Below are 17,575 nucleotides of genomic sequence, written 5' to 3' on the forward strand. Positions count from 1 at the left end.
GATTCCCGAAAGCTATCTTTTCTGTTTTAAAACTTAAATATATGTACATTTACATAACTGTGGATTTGTTTCTCCATTTGAAGACTCGTGCTACTATGAGGAATAATAATAATAATAATATAATAATAATAATAATAATAATAATAATAAAGATAAATCTTCTGAAACATATAATAGAAATAAACAAAAGATGTCATTGGCCACGGAAGAATTTTGTGCCTATATTGTTCACGGGTTCTTATCCTGATATCATTGGTGGAATAAATTTATGTATTTTTTTAACATGAATGTTTTTTTAAAAACAAATTCATATCATATTCCATTTGAGGTCACGTAGCTTCTTCCATGTTGTTTGGTTGACATAAATGCCAGGTCAGTGAAGGATGGATGTTTTGGTCTAGAAATCGGTAAAAAGCTATACCAAAAAATGGTACAAAGTTTTGCAAGCAAAACGTCAAGGTAGTTTCATTCTGGTAAACGCTTATGGTTAAGTTATCTTAAGAGGAAAGGATGTTAGATATATATATATATATATATATATATATATATATATTATATATATGTGTGTGTGTGTGTGTGTGTGTGTGTGTGTGTGTGTGTGTATAATTTATATATATATATATATATATATATATATATATATATATATATATATATATATATATATATATATGTTAGTGTGTGTACGTACACGTTAATTAACCTCACGAAGCACCTCTTAAACTACAATTATTTGTATAATCACGACCACTGGACGATTAGGGCCTCATGATAAGTCTCTCTCTCTCTCTCTCTCTCTCTCTCTCTCTCCGATTAGATATCAAACTCTATCGGAGCATATGAGAACATAAGTGTGCAGGCATCAGATGATTCAGATTAGTGCTCTTCTAACCGTGGAAGTGGGAAGACGCACTTCCTCGTTGTTGGTGTCGTGGGTTCGGTCTAATGAGAGAGAAGTCTTGTCCCGCACCTGGGAATAACTCGGATTTTGTAATCACTGAACGTAATACGTGTATTTTTTTTATATACCTTTTTTAGTGGTCGAGTGAGGATGACTTACAAGCGCCGTTGACTCATGGATTATTTATTTTGTATATAGAAGTTTTCCTTTTATCTGGATGCGTAAGGGTAATCTCCAGTTTGTAGGGGTGCCGATCGTAAACATATTTGCCAAAAATACCTACACTAATCAAGACAGGCTAATGAAATTATCAGGCATTATTAGCACTATAATAATGCATATTCTCTGTGAGTTTTATCATCCTGCACATAAAATATTATCAAAATAGAACAGTAAATAAGCACGTAATAACAAAAAAAAAATGAGCAACAACTAAAGCGGGGGTAGATTACAGTTCAGTTGACCTGGACCGTGTAACACCATTTTGCCCGGTCCGTAATCCCTCCGCCAAGGTAAGTAGTTCTCGCAGATGACCCGCAGCCTACCAAACCCGACCCCAGCCGACCAAACCCGAACCCAACCCACAGACCGAACCCGAACATGCATCAACATGAAAGCCGATTCTCTTCGATATTTTAATCTTGCCCAACTAATCTTTAGGACCTCCAATTTAATTTACAGTATTCTATATTTTTCACCCATGCCCAACTGAAATGTAAGAGCTCCATTTTTTTCCCTTACGTTATTCTATTTTTTTCCCCATGCTTGCCCAACTAATTTGCAGGAGTTCCATTTTTTTTTTCATTATTCGATATTTTGACTCTTGCCACGATAGTTTTACCCGTGCCAACATAATCTGTAGGAGATACATTTTTTTCCCCATTATTCGATATTTTCTTTCCTTGCCCAACTCATCTGTATGACCTACATTTATAGTATCTCTCAAAAATTGGTCGATATCGTTTTCTACGTTTCCTAAGATTAGTTTCATCACAGAAAAATATTTTAGGGGTATCTAAACTAATTTTTCAAGTTTCTTGTCCTAAGAAAAATCGCTTTTTCGCTTTTTCTCTGGTTTGTTTATTTTCCGGGAAGTTAATTTCTTTGATTGTCCTAAATAATATAATTTTTAGATATTTTAGGCAATCAAGTGACATAATAGCTAACTACAAACTCTCAGAAGGTTTTGTGTCCCTAAATCGAGGTTTGAATTTTTTCTGAATATTTCTTCCTAGCTATTATCTCATTTATCGGCGGGGCTTTCGCTGAAGTTGTTGCTCTTTTTTTTGTTATTACGTGCTTATTTACTGTTCTATTTTGATAATACTTTATGTGCATGTTCCGGTGGATATACCAACATTCTGTAAGACCGAATTTCTATTCAAGACTGTAGTTTCTCACCGACCGCCAACTAAACTCTTGTACAATGGACCTAATTTCACATTTTCTTTCATAAATCATTTATTTTCCCTTCCCTGTAGGATGATAAAACTCACAGGGAATATGCGTTATTATAGTGCTAATAATGCCTGATAATTTCATTAGCCTGTCTTGATTAGTGTATTTTTGGCAAATATTTTTACGATCGGCAACCCTACAGACTGGTGCAAACTTGAGCCTACCCGTAAGTTTGAAGTTAGTATTTTGTTAATGCTGTTTATTATTACATAAGCGATGTCACCGCTTTGGAGACTGAACGTGGACTCGAATATATATATATATATATATATATATATATATATATATATATATATATATATATATATATATATATATTATAATGTCTATATCATATATATGTATGTATCATATATATAATATATATATATATATATATATATATATATATATATATATATTATATATATATTATAATGTCTATATACATATATATGTATGTAGATATATATAATATAATATAATAATATATATATATATATATATATATATATATGGCATATATGAAAAAGCATACAGCAAGGTCCACACATAAAAAATTGCCAAATTTATTCACATGAGACGTTTTGCACAAGTATACTATGTGGATCATCAGTCAGCAAATATAACGTGAAATTCGTGACGATTATATATATTTTAAAAAATAAAGTTAAGAGAGGAAAGAAAGTTATTTTAAAAGATTTAAATTAATATACTTTGAAATGTATACAGTAAAAAATAAATCAGTGCTCAACAAACTATATTTTATATTATATACATACATACAAAATATATACATACATACTATGTATATATACTTATAAAAAATACCTGCCACTACCTAGTTAATCACTTAACCATGCTCCTTACAACGATTAGTATCCATTAGCATCATGTTAGCTACAGTATATATATATATAATTATATATATATATATATATATATATATATATACTATATATATATATAGTATATATATATATATATGTATATATATATATATATGTATATATATATATATATATATATATATATATATATGATGTGTGTGTGTACGTTTGTGTGTAACTCAAGAGAGCCAACAATTATTTTAAGGAAAACAATTTAATATTTAAAATAGAATCAGAATACAGTAATATTCTTTGACTCAAAGGAAATGTTGAATCAGATGACCACACAATATTGCCATGTCCGATGGTAAGTCTCATGGCAACAGACGCGGCTTTCACGAAAGGGAATAGAAAGGAAACAGAGAGGAGGAGGAGAAGAGAGAGGAGGAGGAGGAGAAGCAAGGCTGAGGCGAGGAGGAAAAACGAAACAAAAAAAAAGTAGGAACTCACCTCTTCAATATTCGCTTCCGAGATACGATTGTTATTGGTCACGGGACTTTTTTTTAAGAGGTAGGGGTAGGTTTGGATAGAGTAAGGGGGGGGGGGGCAGGGAGTCCGGGGCGGAGCGGGGTTGGGTGGGGGTAAGGTTGGGGGGGGGGGGAAGAAAGGTAACTACGAACAAAGGAAAGGTTCATGACGAGAAATGAAATCGAGGGACTTATATTTGAATTTTTTTGGTTTTTTTTTTTTAACATTCTTTTGTTTCTCTCTGGCAGCAGCTGTACGTAGAGTTCTGGAGGACAACGCGGTTATCTTTAGAATTAACTGGGAGACATTGTATTATACTGGTGGTGTTCATGTATGCATACGTGCATATATACGTATATGTACATGTGTGTATATATATAGTATATACATGTGTATATATATATAAATATGTAGTATACAATTATATATATATATATATATATATATATGTATATATATATATATATATATATATATATATATATATATATATATATATATATATATAATGTGCGTGTTTGTGTGCATGAGAGAGAGAGAGAGAGAGAGAGAAGAATTGGGGTGAATCGTAACAGTGAAGGTAGACGTGATCTACTATATATATATATATATATATATATATATATATATATATATATATATATATATATATATATATATATATATGTATATATATATATATATATATATATATATATATATATATATATAAAAGAGAGAGAGAGAGAGAAAGAGAGAGAGATGGGGGAGGGGGGACAATCATAGACAGTGAGGTAGTGAGAGTGAGCACAGAGAGAGCACAGACAGACTTAAAGAAGAGAGGAGAACACTTGAGACTTACGGGAGGCCGTGACGTCACGGAACCACCGGAGGAATTAATATAAAGTTCTTATTCATCGGTTGATTTAGGGATCAAAAGGTCATTACTTAAACGTTATTTCATTTACCTCTGTGTGTGTGTGTGTGTGTGTGTGTGTGTGTGTGTGTGGCTAAGACGACGCATCACCGAAATATAAATTATCGAAGTTACATCACCTCGCAATATTGACAGATGCAATGTCCGCTCTTACTGTGCTGTAATCTGTTCGATGGAGTCTGTCTGCAACGTTTGAACGTGCCTAGTGGAATGTCGAGTAGCTGACTGGTTGCAGCAAATTATCTTTTATATAAGTGTTGCTTTGAAAAAGATGGACGATTCGTACGTGGTTATGCGATCTTTCGGGAGATATAGATGTTATATAGGTACACGTATATCTCGTGTCATAATCAGTTAGCAACTGATTAAATACATAAAGTTGATTCAGGTCAAATGAGTTAGTGGCAGATCTTTCTTTCCCGTCCGTGGAGTCAGTGCACTGTTGCATTACTTGATCAAGTTCTTAGCAGCGTCCCTTACTTAGGCTTCCTAACTGCTTTTTACTGTACTCCAGTTCATATTCTCTCTCTTCCATCTTAACTGTCCTTATCCCTCTCCTAACAGTTGTTGGGGATAGAAACGCTATTTTAAGAAGATTAACCACAGAAGTATAACAAAAACATGGCATAGGAACCACAAGGACACAAGAATCTTGCAGTCATATGAAAGTCTATAGATACACTTCTGCCGAATATGATTTGGAGATGACAATTGTGTATAATTCCGATGAGGCAAAAGGGCAATCTGGTGCCCAGGAACTCTGCCTCAAAATAAGCTCAGAGATTTAAAAAAAAAATGACAAAAACGATGTCGACAATATGACTGTGAACTGGCAGGAATTCTCAAACATGACCAACTGCCGTTGACACGTCCAAAACCTTTGGAATCTTACAACGATGAGCTCAGTAGACGTAATCTCCAACGCATTATTTTCAGACGTAAGCTAATGAAGGCTCTTTTGCTCTGGACGTGAGAGAGCATTCTGCAAACAGAATGACACCATTCTTCTGTGGCATTTACTTGTGCCATACGATTACAAAAAGGTAGTATTAATCAAATTATGGATTTTTTATTTATTTTTATTTTTTATTATTTATTTATTTGCCATGCTGCTGGAGAAGGTGTTATTTTTGTTATATATGTATGATATATATATATATATATATATATATATATATATATATATATATATATATATATATATATATATATTATATTGATGAAAATATATGATAAATATATGATATATATATAGATATATATATATGTATATATATAAATATATATATATATATATAATATATATATTATATATATATATATATATATATATATTTATAAACATACACATACACATACATGTAGGTGGATAACTGAATCACGAAGAAATAGAACTCGCGGTGGATATAGAAATGAAGAACAGATTCCACGAAGGAAGAGAAACAACTTGTTGAGTTCTGCCAGGCCTTTCGACGTTTTGTCCTTCATTTAGCGAGGTAACAAAGGCCAGAAGTCCTTCGTGGAATGTGTCTTTGTTTATATTCATTTATACATATATATACATATAGTACATATACATACATATCAGACAGGTGAAGAATTGGTTTTATTACGTTACAAAAACCTCTGTTCCCCAAGCCTGTACCAGTGCCACAACACAGACAATAAGTACCTCCCTCGATAAAACATGGCACATATGGACTAATTCAAGTACATCGATGAAAAAAGCGCTTATCAGTCGTAATTTCCCTTCCCTTGGGTGTACGTTCGCTCCAGAAAGATATGGGCATGTGATATTAAGCTGTATTGCGTTGGCCTCATTTGTGTGTATAGAGAAGTCCACGGATGTTAGAAACTATTGGAATTTCTCTCTCTCTCTCTGTATATATGTATATTTATTTGTGTATACATATATATATACATTTTATACATATTTATGTATACATTACATATACCTATAGATATATATATATCATACATATATATATAATATATATAGATATATATATATACGTATATGATTATATTATATATATATATATATATATATATATATATATATATATATATATATATCGAACTACAAATGTCCTTTAATATCTAATTCGCTTTACCTCGGAATTAATATATTTTCATATATGCTTACCGAGGGGGAATTTATTAAGCGATAATAGAATATATATATATATATATATATATTATATATATATATATATATATATATATATGTATGTGTGTGTGTGTGTGTGTGTGTGTGTGTGAATTTCTGCCTATTAATTTTCACGTGATATTCGCTTATATCATGAAGTCACGTGCATTTACTGTGATTTTTTAAGCATGCATAGGTATACATATACTTATATAAATATATATATATATACATATGCATACTTTGTTACAAATGAGTTCAAACTTGAAAACCTCTTTTAATACATTCCAGGTCTCCTTCAATCCAATAATGGGCATCACGCGAAAATTCTTCCTGATAAACCTAGGCATAATATTCTTCAACGTGATCTTCAGTATGCTCGTCCACTTGGGACTGCTGACCTACAGATCGCCCGTCAGGGAACGCTATGTCCAGCTCTCGGACAGAAATCCTAATCAACGACCCACAGGTGAGCCCAGGTGCCTGAATATTTGAGAAAAGAAGCTTCTTATTCTCCATTAAAAAAAAAAAGAAAAAAAGATGTTCCTGTGTCTCCTCCGTAAAGGTAAAATGATAATTTTGAAGTTTGTAAGTCATGTGACAACATAATATCAGGTACCTGGATATTTCAGAAAAGAGCTCTATTTTCCATAAAAAGGATGTCAGTGTGTCTACTCTGTAAAGGCAAAATTATAATTCCGAAGTTTGTAAGTCATGTGACAACATGGTATGTTTAAACAGTCTGAATGTCTCAGAAAAGAGCTCTATTTTCCCACAAAACGGGTGTTCTTCTGTCTACTCTGTAAAGGCAAAATCATAATTTCGAAGTATGTAACTCATGAAACATCACAATATGTTTAAACAGTCTTGAACCAGCACAGAGTAGATTTTGTAGAGCCAGTTGGTGGCTGTGATATTGAGGAGTTGCAGGAGATCTAGCTGTTCATTGTGAAGTTGAAGTATGTGTGAAACTTGACAGCATTTTCAGAGAGGAGAGCTATTTTCCATTAAAAGTATATTAATCAATCATGTAACAACACAGAATAGGTATAAATAACTTGGCTGTGATATCAAGGTGTTGCTGGAGGACTAACTGTTCATTGTGAAGTTAAAGCTTAAGTGAAAATTGACAGAAGTTCTAGTTAGATGAGAAAGATGATGAACATAATTATTGTGTAACTGGTCTTAAGATTTGAGACTTTGTCTTGATGAGAATATTCACAGAAGAAGGAAATGGATGTAAACAAGAAGACAAGGTTGAAAGGTAGGTATCATATCTGAAAATATGGTCAATAACTTATTTATTTCTTTATATTGTGAAGATAGGATCAATCATCCTAACCCACAATCTTGAACCAGCTTATTAAAAGACCAAAATCCATATAGGTGTCGTTTCTAAAATAAGATATTAATAATAAATTCATTGATTTCTTTTCTAATATCTATTCGAAGATGAGGTCGATCTAGCCCACATCCTTGAGCATATTAACAATTTATAAAAATTACCAGCATCTGACATCTGCCGTCATGTCAAAAAAGCCAAAATCTGTCATCTAACCATATCATCTTCCTTTCAGTTACCAGACGAGGTGAGAGAGAATGACCCGTTCTTCTCCATGAATGAAACCACCTGGGGAGGATCAGTTTGCCAGAACCAAACTGACCTCCGGAGCCTCACACTGAACCCCAACAGAGGTCTCCTCGACAAGACGAGGTCCTTCAAAATCCACAGCTACACTGTCACTGGAGACAACTGGAGCGAAACAAGCGCCTCTTGGCACGTGTGTCTGTCGACTCAAACGTCGGTTGACCTGATGTTCTGGATAAAGAAGCAGGCAGAGATGTGGGAGGGGCCTCTGTCCGTAGCGTTGTTTACGCCAGACGTAGATTACACGATAGCCGTTAAGATGATCAAGTATTTGCAGACTTGTTTCCCAGAGGTGCAGGGAAGGGTGACGTTTCACATGGTGTATCCGAGAGATTTGCCGCCCAAGTACATCCAGATTGATGATGACCATCTAGAATACGACTGCGGTCAGCCTGAATCTGTTAACAAAGAGATTCTAAAGAAAGTAAGGACGCCCGAACTTCAAGAACACATGAAAAAGTCACCGTATCCCCAGAACCTTTTGAGGAACAGCGCACGAAGGGTGTCACTCAGAGTACTCCTTCACACCAGATGTCGACATGATCTCCGTCATGGGAATATCGAAGCAGCTGGACAGTTTCGTTGCCAGAAACTCGACGAGGAGCTGCAGCAAGTGCGCCTTCATCATCCCGACTTACGAGATCCACTCGAGGATGACGAAAAACCCCCAAAACAAGAGAGAACTGAAGTCACTGCTGAGGAAGAGGAAAGCACAGCGGTTCCACGTGAGGTCCTTCTCCCCAAACCAGGCCAATTCGAAGCTGCTTTTTGAGGGAGACCAAACCGATGGCAGAAACGCTCGAGGTCTTTCTACAATATCACGACCTGGCAGAACTACTGGGAGCCCATCTACGTCGCAAAAGCAACAGTTCCTTTCTATGACGAAAGGTTCGTGGGGTATGGCTTCACGAGGAATAGCCAGGTAACAGTAACAGGCTAGATAGATTTTCACACATGAAACTTACCTTACAATTACATAGCTATACGCTTCTTACCTTACGGCAGTCGAAATTCCAAATTTCTCAGCGCTAATCGGCGCTGCTGACGTGTAGGTGATACAACCCCGCCCACTTTCGGGGATCCCCGGTACTACTGAGCTTTGCTTGACAATTCGTTTTCTGCCGCCCACGGTGAAACACCCGTGTATTTCGCTGCAGTCAACTGTTCGCCATTTTTGTTTGACACCCGATTTGGTGAAGTACAATTTTCTTGGTTGTTTTTTGTGTTTTGACGGCATAGCTGCTTTCTTTATCCATCTGTTTTAGTGTGAGTTATGTCAGATTCAGGTTCATCTGTTAGGTTTTGCAGCGAAGGCTGCAAAACTAGATTAGCCAAATTATGTTATGACCCACACTCAAAGTGCGTGAAATGTAGGGGGCAAGAGTGTACTAAAGAGCGTACATGTAATGAATGTGAAGATCTAGATGATCAAGGATGGAAGAGTTTTTTGGGTTTTTTTGGGTCACCTTGATAAGATGGAAAAAGATAGGAAAAGAAAGGCAGCCATTAGGGCTGATAGTAGGGCTAGATTAGAGTCAACTCCTTTGCCGTCAGAGGCAAAGAAGCCTATTGATAGTCCTCCTACTTCAGTACATCTTACTCCGGCTCAGGTTCCCCATGCTTCTGATTCCGACACCATTGCCCAATTAGAAAATAAGATGGATAGGAAATTTGAGCTGCTTGCTAAATCTGTCATGGATTTGGGTTACATCTTTTCGTGAATTTGCGATTAAGTCTGGTGGGAAGTGAAAAGTCCAAGTGTCGTATCCGAGGAGGCAGCTGTCCGTCCCTCCATGTCTCCTAGACCGAGGTCACTGTCCCGCTCCCAGCACCTGGGAGAAGACATACCGTGAGTCGAAGGGAGACTGGAGGGGTTTGCCCACGGGCGGCCGTCGACTCCAGTCGTGAATTTCGACTCAATTTCTGTAAAGAGACACCATTGGACAAAGGTGTAGATGTGTCTGGTGTAGGTTTGTTGTTGGACTCGGAGGTGTGTTCGCCTGATACCAGGCGAAAGAAGTGGAGTGAAGTGGTCACGCCCATTGAAAAGGCACGCATTGCTATTGGATAGTTCGTCATCACCTGTGAAGACAGGGAGGGAAAAGAGTCCTCAATCCTCGTGTAGCTTTTGGGAGAACCCTGTGTATCTTTTGCCTAGTAGAGGTTCGGGTGCTGTTCTCAAACAATCTGCGACCGGGTATCAGTGTTGGACTCGCATAGTTTTGTCTCGCCGACTGAAACAAGGAAAGTTTCGACTCGTTCGCCAGCTAACGAGAGAGAGAGTTCGACTCGCAAGTTTTCATCAAGGAAGTTGTCTCCTTCGCCCGCACCATTGGGAGATGATGCGAACAACAAAGAAAAAGCTTTTTTGGAAACCGTTGAGACAGCTTCAGGACTTAGTTAAGTCGTTTGAAGAAAGTTAAGTCTTATACGGATGAAGAAGCCAAGCAGTCGACAATGTCGATGGGGAGGATCAGTCGGAACAAGAGTCGAAAGTGGCTTTCTGCTTACTCCAACTTAATGAAGTTTTTGTTGGCTTCTTATACGGAATTCGAGCCAGCTCCTCTATCTTTGCCTCCTTCTACCTTTGTTAAGGATAGGAAAGTACTTTCGGCGAGTCTACCTAAACTGGTGCTTTTGCAGTCGGCAAAAAGAGTCTTCAAAGAAGCAGAGAAGTGGCTGGAGAAATTACCCTCTTTGGGAGTCGCTGCCTCCGCCCAAGGGGATTTCTCAGGTCTGGTGGATGCTAAGAGAAGGACAGCATTTTCGTCGGCGAAAATTTTCTTCTCTTCGCCTGATTTCGACCCACCTGATTAAGAACCTATTTAAGGTAATAGAAGTTTTCAGCTTCTTAGAACTGGACTATTGCTGCATTAGCAAGGAAAATAGAGGATTGTCAATCTCTGGAAGATAGCTTGGCGACAGACTGGCTTGATGTATTATCATGTGCCGACAAAGCAGTCAGGGATGGCTCAGGGGAGCTTGCATCTCTTTTTACTCTGGGCGTCCTTAAAAAGAGAGAACTTTGGTGTCTTTCACCTCCAAGGGAGTCACTTCTAACCAGAAGTGTGCTCTCATGTTTGTGCCTTTATGTAAGTCACATTTATTCCCTGAACAGGTTATTCAGCAAGTTCTAGCAGATCTAGAGAAAAAGTCTACCAACGACTTATTGACTCGTTCGTCGACGCGACGCCCCAAGGAGACACCACCTACAGGAGCTAAAGGGTCACCTCTTCAGAAGCAACCTTTTCGGGGAGGAAAGTCTAGATGGCAACCCAGACCAAGGACTAATTTGCGTCCACAGGCACTACCGTAAGAAACCACCCTCGAGACAGTCGGACAAGTAGGAATTTTTACCCTCACACCTGTAGGAGCAAGACTCCGCCTGTTTTGGCGGGAATGGAGTCGAAGAGGGGCGGAAAAGTGGGTGATCACAGTATTAAGAGAAGGTTATGTGATCCCGTTTGTGCAAGATCCACCACTGTCGGAGTATTCCCATCGCCTTGACAGCATACTCGCAGGGATCAGAAAGAGCTTTGGCTCTTGCCAAGGAAGTAGAAGCCCTGATTTCCAAGAAGGCCATAGAAATAGTGGAAGACATCTCACCGGGCTTTTACAACAGGCTGTTCGTAGTCCCCCAAAGTCATCGGAGGGCTGGAGGCCTGTTCCTTTGGATGTGAGTGCACTCAATATATTTGTTTCTGAAGATGAAGTTTTTTTTTTGTTTCGTATGGAAACCAACCAAGGTCCGGTCATGTCAGCTTTTCGACCAGGAGACTGGATGGTATCGTTGGACATGAAAGATGCATATTTCCTTGTACCTATTCATCGGAGCTCCAGAAAATATCTACGGTTTGTTTTCAACGGCAGAGTTTATCAGTTCAGAGCGCTCTGTTTTCGGACTTTCGACAGCCCCACAAGTATTTACTCGAGTCTGGCCCCGGTGGTAAGTCGTTTATGGTTTACATTTGATGGGAATCAATATTGCTTTTTATCTGGACGACTGGCTTCTAAGGTCCGACTCCAGTCTCCAGTGTGTGAGGGATTAAATCGGACACTAATATTAACACAGCAACTGGGATTAGTAATGAATTTAGAGAAGTCACAGTTAGTACCGAGTCAGAGGATTCCATATTTGGGGATGATTCTGGACTCACAAGTTTTTCGGGTTTTCTCTCCCCGAGGAGAATAGTCTCTCTCCTTGCGACTGTACGGAAGCTGTTTAAACCGCTCATCCTGCATGGCTCTGGAGTGGATGAGCCTGTTAGGAACTCTAGCTTCGGTAGAGACTTTTGTTACACTTGGTCGTCTTCACATGAGGACGCTACAATTCTACCTAAAGGCCAATTGGGACCGGAAAATTCAACCGGATTCGACTGTTATTCCGATCTCCGAGGAAATCAAGGAAGATCTTCGTTGGTGGTTGTCGGAGGAAAGAGCTCAGGAAGGTTTGTCCCTCGAAAGAATGAACCCAGAGCTAGAATTTTATACCGACGCATCGGACTCAGGATGGGGAGCCCTGTGTTGGGGAAAGAGAAGACATCAGGTATCTGGACGGAACAGGAGAGAGGTCTTCATATCAACATAAAGGAGCTGAAAGCAATTTTTCTTGGGCTTCAAAGTTTCACCCCTCTAGTCGAAGGGAAGAAAGTTGCGGTGTTCTCGGACAATACCACAGCGCTGTCATATATAAGAAAACAGGGAGGGACACAATTCGTTCTCCCTGTACAGAATGACGGAGCATCTTCTTCTGTGGGCGAATGCGCACAAAGTGACTCTCTTCCCAAGGTACGTGCAAGGGAAGCTCAACGTTTTAGCAGACGAACTCAGTCATGCGCATCAGGTTCTTCCGACGGAGTGGACATTGGATATCAGAGTTTGTCAGGATCTATGGCGGTTGTGGGGACAACCAACGATAGACCTCTTTGCAACGTCCAGGAACAAACAGGCTTCCTCTATCCTGTCTCCTTGGTTACCGTTCGGACCCGTTAGCCTGGAAAACGGATGCAATGCTTCTCGACTGGTCTGGTCTGAATGTTTACGCATTTCCACCATTTTGCGATGATCAGAGAGGTATTAAACAAGTTCCAGAGTCACCAGAACGTTACGATGACTCTAATAGCTCCTTTTTGGCCCAGAAAGGAGTGGTTCCCGGATCCTGAGGATGTTAGTAGACTTCCCCAGGCTTCTGCCACAAATTCCATCGCTACTCAAACAGCCCCATTTCGACAGAAATCACCAAGGGTTGTCGTATCTCGCTCTGATAGGATTCAGACTGTCCGGGACCTGGTCAGAGCGAAAGGTTTTTCAAGAAGAGCGGCAGAGGCTATTGCTAACTGTAGAAGAGTCTCTTCGGCCAAACTTTATCAGTCAAAATGGGGAGTTTTTTAGAAATTGGTGCAGAGAAAGTCACACAACTTCTTCTAAAACCTCTATACAAGAGATAGCAAACTTCATAATATATCTGAGAGACGTTAGGAAGTTATCGACTTCGACAATAAAAGGATACAGATCAATGTTGGCGTCAGTTTTTAAACATAGAAACTTAAATATATCTAATAATAACTCGGACAATCAGCGACTGATTAAATCTTTTTGAGTCCGCTAGGACAAGGAGACCAGGTTTAGTGGACTGGAATTTGTAGGACGTAGTATTGTCCTGGCTCTCTAAAGCAAATTTTGAACCCCTTAATTCGGCTTCTTTGAAGGATTTTACTAAGAAGACATTATTCTTAGTCGCCTTAGCTTCAGCTGGTAGAATCAGCGAGCTGCAAACAATGAGTAAAGAGATAGGATTTACACAAGCCAAAGCTGTGTGTGCCTATACTCAGGATTTTTTAGCGAAGAATGAAGATCCTTCGAGACCATGGCCTCATTTCTCCATTCGAAGCTTGTCAGGATTAGTAGAAGAGGACGAAGAACGTTCTTTTTGTCTGTGAGAGCACTGAAATTTTATATTCATAAAACAAAGGCTTGAGAGGAAGTTCGAACCGATTGTGGTGTTCGTTTAAAGATCCGAGCCGTCCTATGTCTAAGAATGCAATTTCGTTCTTTTTAAGGAGCTGATTCAGAAGCACACACGTCAGTAAGAGATCAGACTCTACAGGTGTGTAAAGTTAAAGCCCACGAGGTTAGGGCAGTAGCGACTTCCATGGCTTTTAGACATAATACGTCGCTAGCATCTATTTTGCAAACTACGTTCTGGAGGTCGAGATCGGTTTTTGCTCTCCATTACGAAGGGTGTGGAAGCAACGTTTGATAATTGTTGTCGTTTAGGACCTTTGTCGGTGATGGGCATGGTGTTGGGAAAGGAAGCATAGGGGGATTTGGTCCAATTCCCCTTCCTTTTGACTATCTCTTCGTCTTGATTAGAAGGTGGTCGCGTTTTGGGGAAGCCTGGGGGTACACGGTACCAGGAGTACCCGTAAGTTTTTATGGTAGGGTTTGGTTTATTTTTTTATGGTTATGTGTAGGTGATGGTCTTTGATTGTTATTTTAATCTGGTCACAGCCCAGGGCAAGGGCGCATATTATTTCATTCTGATCAACCATTGGTGAACCTCCATGGTTGCAGAATACCCACTAGAAGTAGGAACGATCCTGGCCACTACTGCCACGTTCCCTATAAGTGATGAGAGCGCCGACCAGAGGCAGTATTCTCCTGCAGCTGCTCTCTCACGAGGTAGGTACTACAACATTCTTGCATGTGAGTATTTTTCTTATTTGCATTAAAAGTCCATATACCCACCAGCCGGGTAATGTGGATTCAGCTATGTAATTGTTCGGTAAGTTTCATGTGTGAAAATGGTATTTTTTATTATAAAATAAGGTTTCACACATACTTACCGAACAATTACATGATTAAAGCCCTCCCTCCTCCCAACAAATCGAATTGTCAACGAATTGTCAAGCAAAGCTCAGTAGTACCGGGAATCCCCGAAAGTGGGCGGGGTTGTATCACCTACACGTCAGCAGCGCCGATTAGCGCCGAGAAATTTGGAATTTCGACTGCCGTAAGGTAAGAAAGCGTATAGCTATGTAATTGTTCGGTAAGTATGTGTGAAACCTTATTTTATTATAAAAATACCATGTTTGCGTGTTTCTTACTTTCATTTGTAGGAACTTTTTACGGGTGGTGGGTACTCTTTTTATATCCTTCCAGGTGTCCTCTGTCTTAGGTACCAGTCAAAGTTCACACAAGACTTTGCGCTGTGCAGATGAGCGTATTGTCTATTTCTAATGCCTTCTTTCTCACATCTGAAGGAATTTAGGCAGGTAACAAGGACCTCTGACAGTTCACACAAGATTTTGTTCAGCTTGAGATGAATGTAGTGTACATTTAATTTTCACTTTTATATGTTTTGTCACCATAAAATCTTGTCAACATAAAAACTTGTCAACATAAAAACTTGTCAACATAAAAACTCATCAACATAAAAACTTGTAAACTTAAAGAATTTATGTAGCTGGAAGCATTGCCGAGAGTTATTCATTTTTACTTAAAGCTGTAATGCTCATTTTGGTGGCACTTGAAGAAATACTTTTTTAAACTCATGACAGGTGTTCGAGATGCACGTGTCTGACTACACATGGCACATGCTGAACAACGCATTCCTGTGCCACAGGGGATTCCAGGTGAACAAGAAGAAAGACGTCACACGCAGGGAACAGATCAAGACCAATTCTGAATTATACAAGGTAAGGAATCCACAGGATTTTCTCCTTCGTTTTTAATTCTTAATTTTCAATTTGGGGATTTACTCTGTAGGAATAAATTTCTATTCATCCTGATTCCCTCTCTTATTATTTGGGGATTTACTCAATCGAATAAATTTTCTATTTATTTATTCTTATGAGAAGAACTTTTTTTTACATTCTTTTCAATAAAAAGCCATAGAAAGTTAATGAAAAACTTTTGTTTATTTTTTTTACGAAACCTCATATGTAAACACTGCACTGACTGTATACACACACACACACACACACACACACACACACACACACACATATATATATATATATATATATATATATATATATATATATATATATATATATATACATATACATATATATATATACATATATATACACGTGTCTATGTATATACAAAGTATATACATCTTTAGGATAAAAAAGCATGTGCACCTATACTTGTAAACAGTTCTAGATATTAAGACATGAATCTCTCTCTCTCTCTCTCTCTCTCTCTCGTCGACAGGCCTTTCGGCGGGAGATTTACGCGCGCTACGGCAAAAACGCAGAGGATTACGAACCCAAGAAGAAGATGCCCAAAACGGAGGAGGAGAAGATCAAGTTGTATCGTCCCCGACTGTCCGTGAGCAGAATCCTGGAGGAAGTTCGCCTTCCAGTCCCATCCAAGTCGTCATTAAGAGTTTAACCCCCGGGGGTGGCCACCCGCCACAGGGGCGGGAACCCCCTATGCTAACGAAAATTCGGGAGGTTTTGCAGAATCTGAAGCTCTGAGACCAAAATAAAAAAGAAACATTCATTCGAGAAGCATTACCAAACCTGAACTGACCCAAAATTCGAGAAGCATTACGAAATGTGTGTGTATATATGTGTGCGCGTGTGTGTATGTATGTATGTATACATATACCTATTCTTATATTTATATTTTAGCTTTTATGACGAAAATATAATTTATTTATATTTTACAAATTACACATTTTGAATTTTTTAAATGTATTTGATTGTACCTTTTGAGATTTTTTATATAGTATTTTTTTTATTTTTGCAAATCTAAAATCATATTCCTTTTTCTTTATTTTACATTGATTTTATGTTATGGTGGAACTCGAAAGACGGACGGTCTACAACATAATTGCATAATTATTGCCATTTTTGTTTACTTGCGTCGCTAGTTGCCACTTAAGGTAAGTTTAAACCATTGCTTTTTCAAGTAACGTTGTTGTATTTTGTCTAGAGATATGTGACACTTTAAGGCAAATGTATTACAAAAAACAGTTTTAATGATTGTTAATTTATTTGGCGGATTTTGCCAGTATACTACTCATTTCCCTGGTCCCTTGGAATCCACACATTCTTTATCAGTCTTGTGTTCCAAGTTTACAAATGCTAGTCTTCAATATCCAGTGACTTTGAACCGTAATATCACTGCTAGTTTTCAGTACCTGTTTATATTA

General features: G+C 38.1%; 1 pseudogene; it reads left to right on the top strand.

Annotated features, from left to right (window-relative positions):
• The first annotated feature begins 866 nt into the window (after positions 1-866).
• LOC135223828 (beta-1,4-glucuronyltransferase 1-like) lies at positions 867-17,003 on the top strand (annotated as a pseudogene).
• The last annotated feature ends 572 nt before the right edge of the window (positions 17,004-17,575 follow it).

This window comes from Macrobrachium nipponense, chromosome 10, assembly GCF_015104395.2.
Source record: "Macrobrachium nipponense isolate FS-2020 chromosome 10, ASM1510439v2, whole genome shotgun sequence".
NCBI lineage: Eukaryota > Metazoa > Arthropoda > Malacostraca > Decapoda > Palaemonidae > Macrobrachium > Macrobrachium nipponense.